At 38.9% G+C, this 12,115-nt stretch overlaps 1 protein-coding gene across 1 annotated transcript in view; it reads left to right on the forward strand.

The window, feature by feature from the left end:
* Positions 1-12,115, forward strand: part of Abca13 (ATP binding cassette subfamily A member 13) — a 446,515-nt gene that overhangs the window by 267,955 nt on the left and 166,445 nt on the right. The gene's annotated exons all lie outside the window — the stretch shown is intronic.

Consider the following 12,115-nt stretch of genomic DNA (forward strand, 5'->3'; position numbering starts at 1 on the left):
AGAATATGCCCCCAAAGCTAGTGTTTGGTGAGTGTTTTTAAGTAGATACCTATGAATAGAATTGCTGGATCACATGCTTGATGATTTGCGAAAGACTGTTATCTGTCTACACCTCACATTTTTTACCAATAGCATGAAGGTTCCAATTCCTCCAGTCCTCATTAATACACTGATTAGTAAGACTGGGCATTTCTTCATGTGCTTATTGGTTGTTTAGTAAATCTTTGAAGAAATGACTGTTGCAATTAATTACATTAATGTTTTATTTATTCTTTGATAATTTCATATATATATACAATGCATCTTGGTCACATCCACCCTAAATTCCTCCTCCTACTCCCCTATGTCCTCCAACATATCCCTACTTTCATGTTCTCTACAATTAATAAAAAACAATCCACTGAATCCAATTAGTATGGACCTTATGCTTATGGGTGTGGGGTAATGTACTGGATATTGGTAACCTAATACTGACCACTTTCCCTGAAGTAAGCTGACTCCTCCTCCTCCAGCAGCCATTAATTGCCAAAAGCTCTTTAGCTAGAAGTGAGGCTTACGGCTCCCTTCCCAGCCATACCAGAATATTGGTTGGTTCCTCCTATAACAGCAATGCCATTATTGCACTAAAGGATACATTTTTGCTGAGAGGTCAGCACTGTAGTATGCAAGGTCCAGTGCTGAGTAAAATTATTACTACCTTTTCTCCACCAGTAACTGCACAGCATCTCTGGCACTGTGATAGTCAGAAGGGAGGAATTTTCCCAGTTTATTCCAGCTTGATTTCACTGGGCCCTGCAACCAAAGGGTTATTGTCAGCAATAGGATTTTATCATCTAGGTATGCTGGACAACCAGGAACAGTGGCAATAGACCATGCTCTTTTGCAGGGCTTCTAGGGCCTTCCTGACCAATAACTTGAAGAGGGGTATCAGGTATTTGGCACTGGGATTTCCATCATTAGACAGCCCAGGTCTGTTGGGGATAGCATTGCCTCTCCATGCAGTGTTACCATTGCCATTGCCCCACCCCCTTTTAAGTTATCCTTTTAAATTATCTTACAAAATAGTTGGTTTCCATACGACTTTTCCATACACCTTAGGTTTGTTTAACCTGCCACTCCTTTCTCAAATTAATTTTCAAGTGGTTTCAAGCTGTTGTTGGCTTGTAAGAGTTCTTCATGATTTTATGGCTATAATGCATGTATATTGTGATGTATTGTGAGTGGAGTCACCTATTTATGTCAATCATGTCAATTTGTTCCATAGTTTATATACATTTGCCTTTAACTTCAATTCTCCTTGACTTTACTGGTCTGTGTGGGATTTTCTGTCCATTACTGAAGGGGGATATTGACATCTCTGTTACTATAGAGCTGTCTATTTTCTCTTTGTTTCTGTAAGTGTTTGCTTTATATGTTTAAGGGATCTGATGATTGGTTCTTACGTGTTTGTAATTGTTACATCCACTATAATTAAATTCTTTGGACAGAAATTTCAATACGATGTTCATTTTCTCTTTTAAGTGTCTCCTTTTTATTCTTTTTGGTCTGATATTAATGTATCCATCCCTATTTTCTTTTGTTTACTATTAGCACCAAATACATTTTTGTATTCTTTCACTGTCTGCGTTTATGTCTCCATTTTGTATGTTGCCTAGACAGCTTATAGTTGAAGCCTGTCTTCTAATCATGCTGTTACTCTGTGTCTTTAGGTATAAGTGTTAATTCATTCTTATTTAAGATAACTTCAATACAGTTGTACTTGTTTAATGTTTTGGTCCTTTTTTGTATGTATCTTAGGACTTTCTAGTCACCTTTTTGTTCATTACTGACTTGTCTATATTTATTTTTGTAGTAATATTTTTTCATTTCAAACCCCCATTTATGTGTATTTTATGCATTTTAATCTGTTTACCAATGGTATCATGTATATCATAGAAATATAATCTATCTTAAATTAATACTGTATTGACTTTAATCACATACACAAACTTTATTGAAGGTCAGCCTTACCTACTATGGTACAGTTGTCAAAATGACATTTTTATAAATTGTGTACTCATTATTACAAATTTATAGCTGTTTTATGATTTTGTCTTTTAAATTCTATAGAAAATAAAAAGTGTATAAGACAAATTGCAAAATACTGTTTTTTATCCATGTATTTTTGTCTACTATAAAAGCTTGTATTTTGGGCTGCTTGTGTTTTATTAACCCTGCATTGTTTAACTTCAATTTTATTTCAATTTGAGATACCCTAAAACACTTTTTAGATGGCACCTCTATTAGTAATGCATATGCTTAGCTTTTGTTTGTTTATTTATAAACATCCAATATACCTTCATTTTAACAGGGTATTTATGCCAAGTATAAAAATCAGTTGGCAGAAGTATTTCTACTGTGAATAGTTCCCTACTGCCTTTGGCATGCATGACTTCCCTGAGATACCCATGGTTCCCTGTACTGAGATGTCTCTTCCCCTCGACTTTCAGAGTTCTCTGAGGTGGTCAACAGCTTGTCTCTAATGTATCATGATGGGTTTGTTTGCTTCTTGGAACTCATTTTGCTCCCTTTGCACATTATTGTTTCCTCATCTTTCTGGAAATTTCTGCTTTTCATTTGTCCTTCTGTAAATCTGAACACACACAGATACATACAAGCACATACTCACACTGGTTCAGTAGATATTATCTCTTGCATCTCTGGGCTCTGACTTCTTTTTTCCATTCTTTTCTATTTTTGTCTCAGACCCAGTGATTTCTGTGACTGTCCTAAAGTTCACTGATAGTTTCCTATGCTATTCAAGTACACTGTGATTCTTTCCCCCGCCCCCCCCAAATTCATTTATTGTATTTTCTAGCTCTAGAAATTCCTTTCTTCCCTTCTCTCTTCCTCCTCCCTTTTTCCCTCCCTCCCTTCCTCCTTCCCTCCCTCTCTCACTCCTTCTCCCCTCCCTCCCTTCCATCTCCCTCACTCCTTCCTTCTGAAACAGAGTGGTCAGGGGTTGCTTGTCTGATAAAGATCTTAAATTAATCTTCTGGAGTTGCTATCAAATTATTTAAACCTGCAGGTCTTAACCCTTTCTTCCACAAAGTGAGCAGGTAAACCTGCTTGAGATACAGATTGAGACCATCCCTTATACCTGCATATTGAGTCATAGGAACTACAGCCATCCTACAGGTCTCAGTCATGCTCAGGAGGAGGGATGGCCCATAGGGTCTGAGTATCTGTGAGTCATTTTAGCTTTTGGTCATTAAAATGTGATGAACTGAATTCTGTCACTTGAGCCCTTTATATTTATCAGCCACATGAATTCCTCGTTTAATAATGCTGTTCATTTTGCTTTACCTGTGAGTTTTATATATTTTAAGGAAAGTGTTTTAAGTTTATTTTTACTGACACAGAGTGTATACATTTTGTAGCAAACAGCTTAGACCTTTGCCATACCACCAGAAGACACGAACCTGTGTAAGTATCTCCCAGATGAGGCTGAGCAGTACCAGGCACCTACAGGCTCCTCAGGGTCTGTCAAGCCAGATGCCTCTCTAGAAGGCGTTTTCATCACTTTAGGACAAATGCACTTAAAATCAAAACAAAAAACAAAACAAGCAAAAAATCCTTTCATATAAGGAATGGAGTAGTCAGATTTTTTTCAAGCCTTTTTTTCCCTAGAGTAATATTACTACATATGCAATTAGACATAATTACAATATATATCATAGTTTGTCTCTGTGTCTTATGGTTTGTACTTTTTTTTCATAAAATGTGTATACTTGTTAAATGCTTTAAGTTTTTGGTGTTTTGCCTAAAGTTTTAAATTTTGAGTATTCATTTCTCTTAAGATACATTAATTACTTTCATATGTAACTGTTTTATAGGAAAATATGATAAGAGGCCCTTGTAAATATTGTTATCAAGGCAACAGACAAAACAAATGCATTCCTCATATATATATTTCATTGTAGTAACACATCCATTTAAAAATTTAAAAATTGTATGTTCCTAACCTGGGGAATATTAGGGAAAATCTGCATAAATGTATTAGAAATAAAGAGTGTAATGAGAACTAATGCCACAGGAAGGGTGAAAACATGGTGTCTGAATTTGAAGGCACAGTATCCAGGAAACAGAAACATTTCCATTGTTACTGTTTATATGTTATAGAAACACAGTTTCATTACTCAAATTACAAAGTTTTAGACTAGAATATAATTTAAGCATTTCATTGCTAATTAAGAAATGACTTCAAGACACATTGAATCAAATTTAGTTTGAGATCACCTACATTTGCAAGCTTTTATTGTAATCAATAAAATCCTCACATAAAACTCAGTGGGAGTCAAATTTATATTCCTCAGTAGATGCAACTTTAGAAGAATGTTAAGTCAAGATGCTAGAAGGACTGTTAGTGCAATCCCCTAAATATGCTGATTTAGTTCATCTCATTCCCCTTGCTATGATCCACACTAGAGGAAGTCAGTTCCTAGAATAACCATGAGCACATTCTACTGGACCACTGTTTCAGGCTACATCTGTCTGTCTGTGTGAATCCCTTCCTTCTGCACAAGCTGTATATCATCCAAGGCCCAGCTCTCAAGTCACTCACTGCTCAGAAAGATTGATGAAGGTGAAATAAAATATGAAATATATTCCTCTAAATCATAGGGACCCAGCAGCTTTACAGAAATGGGTTTTGAAGACTGATGCCTGGGTGTCTGGAACTGCACAGTGTTACTGGGTCTACACAGTGGGGTAGAAGTCACTTTTTAATGGCAAAAGGATTTATCATTGTTGTTTTTCCGTATAAGTGCATCAGACTTGATTGTGGGGCCCTTCCAGGTATTTGTATTTTTCTCATTTGATCCTTGCTGCTAATTTGCAAGCAAGCTTGAGTTGAGAGTGGCTATCTGACTTGCACAAAACCTCAGTGCTCCTAACATCAAGATTTTCTTCCAGTCGTTGCACTTGTTATGGGGTCTCTTTGGATCACTTTACTTTCTTTGACATGGCCTACTCTAGGCCTACTAAACTAAGGTTTATTATGATATTACACACATAATACACATAACCAAATCATCATACAAATGTATATGTTAATAAAATAGAATACATTATAGAAAATATGTATGTATGCATACATTAGTTGGCATTCAGATAAAAAAAAAACCAGTGGCCTCATTTCAAAATGATGATCTCCTGTTTGTTAAGCTCAAGTTACTAAGCTGAACCATACATATTATATCTTTGTAACAAGCTCCCAGGAGGTGCTTTTGGTCACACACCACACCTCTGAGCTCTTCATGCTTTTTTATAAAATAACAAATTCTTATTCTAGTCTCTGTCATTTTATGGCAGTGTGATGCTATTGTGAGCTCAACTACATTCCATCACAATTCATATGTTCATACCCCAGTCCTAGTCTTGGATATAAGATGCTGCAAACAGTTGATTATGGTTACGGTTAAATGAAGTCACACAGGTAGATGCTCATCCCACATAACTGGTACCATATATGAGATGATCACACCACAGCATACAAAAGGTTGAAAGTGGATTTAATAAAAACAGAGTCCAGAGACACTGGGACAAAATCCCATTTACAAGACAGGGAGAGAGGTCTCATAAAACAACAGCCCTGTGGGTGTGACCTTGTACTTGCCTCTAGAATAGTTGGTGAATATCTGTGCCTTGAGCTGTCCACTTTGCTACCGGAGCCCAAGCTGCCTAATGTACCTGAGCAAGCTCATCTTCTGCATGTGTCTATTGAGGTCTCTGTTATTCCCCACCATCACACTGGGAAGGCCTGTTCTACACTCACTGGTGGTCAACATGACACCAGCTTCATAGGGCAGCGTCTGTCCTTTCATGGCAATAGCGACCTCTCTCTTTTATGGGAGAATTGTCTTTGGACTCTAAGATCTCACATTTTAATTTTCCTCTGAATATTATACCTCCTCAGTTTGCTTTCTTCGTCAGTCTTCCTATCCAGCTCCACCTCTCAGCCATTCTTAAATGCTCACTTTCCCCTCTTTCCAGCTTTCCCACAGGCCTCTATTTCAGCCTTGGCCACTTCACTCCTGTACCACTGCTGCTCAGAAGTATAACATTAGCTCAGAATGCTTCTCTGGTTACCTCTACATAGTTCTGTGTACACGTCTCCAAGGTACTTGCACCAGTGAATGTCCAAACTCACCCTGTCTACCCATAAATTATTTTCTCCCTTTTTGTTCGTGATGTGGGAGTATGCCATCGCTGTAGCCAGTGGGCAAACAGGAATGTCAGAGCATCCTCTCACTCCATGTTCAGTTTTCCCTGGATCTCAATTGGAGCATAATCCCTGCTGTAGCCAATCTTCCTTTAAATTGTTTGATGTCATTATTCTTGATTAAAAACGTTTGATAACTTTTGTCTTCTTGGGTTCAAATTCTGCCCATGGGCTCCTAAGAAGATACACACCAAGCCCTGGATCTCCTTTTCTCATATGTGGATTTCCATTTCTTGGGCAGGTCAAGCTGCCCCTTGCACTCAGTGTCTTCAGATCTGCTCATCTCTCTGCCCTGCAGGCTCTTCCTCTGCCTGCTCTGAGCTGATCTTTGTATGAGTTAATTGTCTGTTCTGTAAATCATCTCCTGCTCACCAGACTAGACAGAAAACTTTCAAGAAGATCTTGTGTTCCCTCTGCCTCTCACAGCATAGTGACAGACTACATTTAAGTCACCGTGCTTGCTTAATACTACTGCCCATTCAAAGATTTTAACTGACCTGATGAATGAGTAGATGGCAGCAAGAGAAAGAAAGAGAGAGAGAGAGAGAGAGAGAGAGAGAGAGAGAGAGAGAGAGAGAGAGACAGAGAGACAGAGAGACAGAGAGACAGAGAGACAGAGAGATAGAGAGACAGAGAGACAGAAAGAGAAGTTTGAACCAGAATATGTTCTTTGAATACGTAGGTACAGGCAATTGTGACCCCATGGCCTCATCTTGTTCACATTATGATTTCAGAGTACATGGCATCAGCCCTACAGATGTGCCATCACTATGGCTACTGTCTTGCAAAATACAGTTTTAAACGAAGGTTGAAAAGTCACCTGGGTGCTTGTTAGAATAGAATGTTCTTACAGGTAACGTTCACAGAATTTGATTCTGGGTACTTACCTTCCTTCCAGCTTGCCTCCCCCTTCTCCTCCTCCTTCTTTTCCCCTCCTGCCCCCTTGCAACTCTTTCTCTAGGAATGGCTCACTGTGCAGGCTGGGTTGGCCTTGAACTCTCCATCCTTCTGACTCAGTCTCCTGAGTGCTAAGGTTAGAGATGTGTGTACCACCAAACCTTGTGGCATTTACTATTTTAATTGTCATTCCAGTATCCTCTGATTTAAATGGCCTGTGGTCAGTATTATGAATAGCTCTCTAGTGCTTTTTAAGCCCCAAGTTCACGTGAAAGATCACAAAGCTAATGCTGAGTGAAGCTGGGGTGAATGGCTATCTTTTCTATACAAGGCATTGCCATGGCTTTTCTCTTTTCTGCTCTTTTTTTGTGTGTGTCATTTTTTATGAAGCCTCATCCCCTCATTGAGATCTGAGATCACATTTAAATTTTTAGCTCAATGGCTTGTCAGTAGCATTTTACATAAAATCCCTCTCCTTTTTTTCCTCCCAAGATGTAATCCTCTGTATTTCCTTCCTAATTGCTACCACTTCTATGGATGGAAAGCAATTTTGGCAGTGATTAATTTGAAGGGTCTGCAAGCTCTCCTTTGCTTTTTAAGACAATCCTGTTTGCACAGCCTGTCCCAGGAAGGTCTGCTGTAATCTACTGCCTCTTCAAAGAAGCTGCTCCAAATTCTGTATGTGTCTCTCAGGCTTCACCATGGTGTTAAATCCACAGGGCTGTCTTTTCCTCTTTGTCTACATTTCCTTGAACTTCAAAACGCTCCATCCCTGAGAGCAAGGTGGGGGGAAGAGGGGGGACATGACTGCTGCCAATTATACATGCCAAAGAAGGTTTGTTTTCCATGTTAGTTAAAACCAGCAGAGAGCTAACAGCAGGGTGCTCTGCAGTAAAGAGGCTGCCAAAATAAAATGGAATTGAAATAGACTTGGGCAGGATAATCGGTGGTGGCAGGTGCCAGGAAGCAGCGACTTCTATCAGGGGCAGTGGGAAGTAGGAAGAGTGTGAAGCTGTAATTCCTGTCACCATGCAGATCAGAGCTGCCACAAAAAGCTCCCGGGGCTGGTGATGAATAGTTCCAATCCTCATTTTCTGCGTTGGAATATCATCTTGGTATGAAATATTTGACAAGGGTGTGCTTCATTCATCTGAAGTGGAGCCATTGCCTCCGAGTAATGGCGGGCCGTCTTGGATAATTCAGGATGAGAGTAGCTTGGGGCAACCTTTCCTGGCCCCTCTCTCTCTCTCTACAGGAAGCTGTGACGAACAGGTCCACACAGGTTTCTTCAATTCTTCTCTAACTTTTACTTCCTCACTGGAGCCATGGTGAGCAAGGCACCATGACCTGACTTCCTGAGCAGAACTTGGAAGTATTTCAGATCCAGGAATATTTAAATATATATAAAGGGGAGTCATGGGAATGAGATCCCAAGTCTAAACATGAAATTTTGGTGTTTCAGCACATATGCACATAGCCTAGGGGTAATTTTATGTAATAAGTGAATATATTTGTTTATGAATTTTAATTTCATAGTGTAGAATTTTTCACATGTAGTGGGTACATACAAGTTGGAGTGTGAGAGCAATGTAGGTTTTGGAGTTTTGTACCTTTTCCATCTTTTCGAGAGCTCCTTAAATTTCATCTCCTCCCTAGTAAATGGACATGCCCAGGGATGTTGTAAACAGCTGTATTTATCTCTTTAGACCATAGTACAAAAACATGACTTTGCTTTGTCAAATACTTAGCTTTTTAAAAAAACCATACTCGGGAAATTACCTTGAAGTAGGGCACCAGTTGATGACTTGAAGGCATCTTCTATTGATCGTGTTCTTCATCCTTATCCTCCCACAAGTCTCCTAAGGCTTAGCACTTCTTACCTACTATTCTCACCTGAACTCAGAATGCCTATCTATAACACTTAAGAGGTGAATGTAGGCCAACCTTAACACATCTTGACACAACGGCCCTTGAATAAAGTTGTGCCCTGCTAGCACATTGCTCACATAAAAGATTCGAACAGTCACAGTGTGATATGCTATGGATGAACCCAGTAAGCAGGATTGCCAATGCAGAGAAAGGAATGAAGAGGATAAAGGGACTGGAAGAGACAGACAGGTGCTGTTACATTATCTACATGGGAGAATAATGAGCCCAGGAGAAAGAGAAGCCTTGGCTCAGGAAAGTGATAGATAAGGATGCTGGATCCTCCCTTGATGGCTATCCATCTGTGCACTCATTCTTCAGACTTTACTGTCTTATTGGAGTGGAGAGTGTGCTGAAAGTTGAGGATAAGATTAAACTCAGTCACCTTTCCAGTTACAAGGACCTCGGTGCCCATGAAGACAAAGATGGGAATAGCAAGGGGATGAGCACAGAGCTCAGACTGAAGAGAGGCTTTAGTAGCAGAGAGTTTTTTTTCTTCTTTTTAGTTATATTTATTGACTCCCAGTGTGTCTCAGGTGCTTCCTCGAGGGCTCCAATTTGTATTAGCAGAAAAAATTTTACTTAAGGCACTGATCTAAGAAAACCCAAGCTAGAGGACCAGCAATGGGGCACATGTGTTTATCTACAGTACACACTGCCTTCTGTGCATGATCAGAATAAGGGCTTGCAACAAAACCACATGGAAATCATGACTTGGGATACAGCACCATTTCCAGAATAATTAGTTCAAGTCACACAGGAAGTCCAGGTTTGGAAACGCTAAGTGGGACCATTGTGGGGTGGAGGATCTATCCTTGACACATTTCAGGGGAAGTTGGAGCCCTCAGCATTTCTGTGACTGGCCAGGTTGTGGATCTGCATTTTTTGGTCGTTTTGAAGGTTGAGCTGTTGTCTGTTGAAGGCAGGTTTGGTCAGAGTGGATTTAGAAGCTTTTAAATTAATAAGAAGTATGGTTTGGGCAAGTGATGATCTTGTCCCATGGTGAAATTCTAATCTGACACTTATCACACTTGGGCTATTATTACAAGTGTAGTTTTCAAAGAATGCCTCCATGAAATGGCAGCTGTGTAGCCACTGGCGACTTCAGTGACATGGCAGAGAAACCTGCTCCTTTACCTGGTGATCCTGTTTCTAACATCTTAAGAAAAATAACGTTACAAAAGCAATATGGTCATTATCACAGATGAGCAGATAAAGTTTCATAATCATTTGTTAAGACAGTGTTGTGAAGCCACCCATGAAATTATTTAGATCAATACAGCCTCCTCTTAGATACTCTTTCAAAGAATTAAACATCATTAATTGGTGTTGAAAAACATAGTTAACCAAAGTTATAGATCAAGTTTGTGCATATTACTATCATCATATTTATGAAATAATTGTGTTTTGAGATTTATGCTGAATAAATAGCTATGTAAGGGCCACAAAACAAATGTCCTTTTTTTTGTTTGTTTTGTTTTGTTTTTTCTTTCCATCCTGTTTTTTTTTAAAAGATTTATTTATTTATTATGTATACAGCATATATGACTGCAGGCCAGAAGAGGGCACCAGATCTCATTACAGATGGTTGTGGGCCACCATGTGGTTGCTGGAAATTGAACTCAGGACCTCTGGAAGAGCAGTCAGTGCTCTTAACCTCTGAGCCATCTCTCCAGCCCCCTCCATCCTGTTTTTTGATCCCCATTTGTCCTCTTCTCCTCTATTCCTCCTGAAGAAGAAGACACTTGATTTTGTTGTTTTGGTTCTAAGGAAAATATAAGTAGTGAGTGTAAGACAATTTAGTCATGGTTTGGGCAACTGTCACACTATTAAGAGTATTTTGAAAGCCGAACAAAGACTGAAAACTAGCCCATCTAAGAGTTTGTTTTATAAAGGAAGAAACTGAGGGAACTTTCCCTGCTACCAGTGTGCAGAGAGTTCAGATGAGCCACACTGGAATACAGGCAGGCTGACAGCTGGTACTAGGCCATGTGCTTCCTCTCTGAGACATTTACAGAATTCAAACCCATCTTAAGGACACCTAGTTATTTTATTAAAACATATTTCTCAAAGAAACATACATCTGATTGAGGTTCCCCTGGGAATTAACAGGAATAAGGGCTATAGTTTATTTCTCAATTTTTAATTTATTTTGTACCATCATCTTTATCAGCTTCAATTATAAATATATGAAATACTGAATGGCATGATGTTTTGGGGGTGCTGAGAATTGAACTGAGGGATTTTCATATTATAGAAAAGTATCCTACCACTGAACTACATTCCTAGACCTTCTACTATGTTTAAGACAGTCTTTCTCAATGACCTAAAAAAAAAAAATGATCCTTCTGCCTCAGCTTCTGGAGTTCTAGATGATAGGCGTTAGCCCCTACATTCAGTTTTTACTGTAAGATTTTAAATATCCATCTCAAATTGAAGTCCTATAATTAAATGAACAGACAATTATCTTGTTTGTATCTCATGAAAGTATTCTTCACTTCCTGAACATGTATATCATCTTCACAAAATGATTATGGACAACAAGATGGATATTCAATTTTGAAATAATCCAGAAAATTGCAAAGAAGGAAATGCAAGTAGCCACAGTCTTGGCACACAGATAGTAGCTTGCAAGTGGGCTAAAACGGGCTCAGACATTAAAAACCTCTATTTTATCAAGTAGCATTTGGGTATATAATTATTTGATAAAAGACAAGTTTTCACTAAACATAACCATACTAAAATTTTAGTTTTTCTTGTTTAGTATTGGTGTCTTTAATGGCTTTTATTTCTTCTACATGGGCTATTCATATTCTGTGAATTTTTCCATAAGCACATGTCTTCATGCTCCTTGTCTTGCTTGATGTGTGCTGCTGATGCTGTGGGCCGTACACAGTGCTGGTGCTGCAGGCCTGTATCCCCTCCATCCTTTTAATGGACTCTTTTCCACGTTTCCGTGTAAACACTGTCTTTCAAAAGGTGATATAATTCCATTTCAGTTGTTTTATTTATTTATAGGCTTGAAGAAAT

Source organism: Peromyscus californicus, unplaced genomic scaffold (assembly GCF_007827085.1).
Source record: "Peromyscus californicus insignis strain IS unplaced genomic scaffold, ASM782708v3 Scaffold_13__1_contigs__length_99412109, whole genome shotgun sequence".
In the NCBI taxonomy this organism is placed as follows: domain Eukaryota; kingdom Metazoa; phylum Chordata; class Mammalia; order Rodentia; family Cricetidae; genus Peromyscus; species Peromyscus californicus.